Genomic DNA, 2,150 nt, shown 5'->3' with positions numbered 1-2,150 from the left:
TCTCGATTTGCTCTATAAATCCCTTAGTGCACTGGGATGTCTCAATAACGTAAATAATAATAATAATAATAATAATAATAATAATAATAATAATAATAATAATAATAATAATAATAATAATAATAAATCACGTTTCTATACCCCAAGTCCCGTTTCACAGCTCCAAGCGCTTTACAATTCCAATAAACACCTCACACACACAAACACCCACACACACACACACACACACACACACACACACACACACACACACACACACACACACGATATATACAAATTATGACATCAGAAAAAAACAAGCAAACTAACCCATGATGTGTAACCCATGACACAGTACTCAGTATTCATTTTGAAGGGGGGGGGGGGGGGGGGCCGGGACAATTCGACGTCGCGAAGCGTTTGGTTGAGGTCGCGAAGCGTTCGAATAAAATAAGGTTAACTTCACAGCTGATCGAATGGGGGGCCCGGGTAGCTCAGGTGGTAGAGCACTGGACTTGTGATCGAGAGGTCGCTGGTTCGAATCCGGGCCGGGACGGACACGGGTCAACTTTATGTGCAGACCCAGAGACGGTATCCATCTCCCAACCCCCGTGTCACCACAATGGCACGTTAAAGATCTTGGTCATTCTACCATAAGTGCAGATGGCTGATACCACCTAAACACGCAAACATCAAAAGCCGTGAGGGCGTAAAAACTCGAATCGTATAAACCAATTCATGTCCAATATAGGCAATTAAGACCTGACGGACAATAAGCCCCTTAAAATTTACTTTTTTGCTGATCGAATATGTCTCGCGCGACTCAGAAACCGACGAGTGGCTAACTGATCCCCATGCTCAAAAACTCAAGAAAGTGTAACACTCCGAGTCAAAATATCTTTTTTTTTTACCCCTAATGACAGTGAGTCAGGGTTTGTTTGTTTGTTTGTTTGTTTGCTTAACGACCAGCCGACCACGAAGGGCCATATCAGGGCGGTGCTGCTTTGACATATAACGTGCGCCACACACAAGACAGACGCCAGGCGGAGCAGCCACTAGATTGTCAATTTTAAAGTCTTAGGTATGACCCGGCCGGGGTTCGAACCCACGACCTCCCGATCACGGGGCGGACGCCTTACCACTAGGCCACCCGTGCCGGTATGAGTCAGGGTATTTTGCTAAGTTGGTAGAGCGTCTAGCCACCATTTCTTTGCGTCTTTTCTTTGTCGTTCGCCTTTACACTTGGAGTCCTGCTCTGGAAATGAAATCGGTGGTCTTATGTAGAGCCTCCACAGGTCTAGCTAGATCTGCCATCATTTCTTTGCGTCGGGTCACGGGTTTGAATCCCAGCAAGCAAAAAAAAATAATAACTTTTGTTTTTTTAATCTTTCAACTTTTTCTATCTTTTCTTAACTCTTATATTTCTTGTATTTTATTCCTTTTGTTTCATTCCAAAGTATTTGAGTGGTTTATGGAAGACCTAATTAATAAAAGGTTGCATAAGTATCGAGTACTCATGATTTCCCAGAATTACCCATTCTACTTTTAGTAACATCGGCGTTTGGGAAAAGCCCAATGGGGTATCACCGCGCGTCGAATGCAGGTAATGGTCGTTGATCACTTCTAAGTAATGAGCTTCAGTTTCTTGCTTATCAGTCGTTCTTTGCTTCTTAACTATATTGACAAGACACGGTGTGCCTCATATACAAGTGTAACATGTTTTTGCTTTAGTTTTTAATAAAATCGGTTTTCATTCTTATAATTATACTTAATATTTACTTATATTCATTTTACTTGGTGTCCTGAAGGTTCCATTTCCTTTCTGTCGATAAAAAAAAGATACGAATAATAATATGTTTAACAACCTGCTGAGATGGTGAAAGTGCATGCTGTCGTGCTAGGTCTGTGGTTATGAAAAATAGTTTTCTGCATGGCTCAACCATGTATTATATATTGTCATTTGTTTCAAGTTAGTCTGTATATATACGAAGTATAGAACGTACTCAAATAGCTGCCGTCCTTCCTTCCTGGCAAGTGTTAGTTGAAAACATCGCATTGTAACCTCGGTAAATAAATCAACAAAACAATAACTAAATAACTTTTCGAAACTAATTATAAAAATTAATTAATAAAAATTAAAAACGATGGCGCTTCACAGTGTATACCCATTC

Source organism: Littorina saxatilis, linkage group LG12, assembly GCF_037325665.1.
Source record: "Littorina saxatilis isolate snail1 linkage group LG12, US_GU_Lsax_2.0, whole genome shotgun sequence".
Classification (NCBI taxonomy): domain Eukaryota; kingdom Metazoa; phylum Mollusca; class Gastropoda; order Littorinimorpha; family Littorinidae; genus Littorina; species Littorina saxatilis.
The sequence above is the reverse complement of the archived record's forward strand: the minus strand, read 5'-3'. Positions refer to the sequence as shown.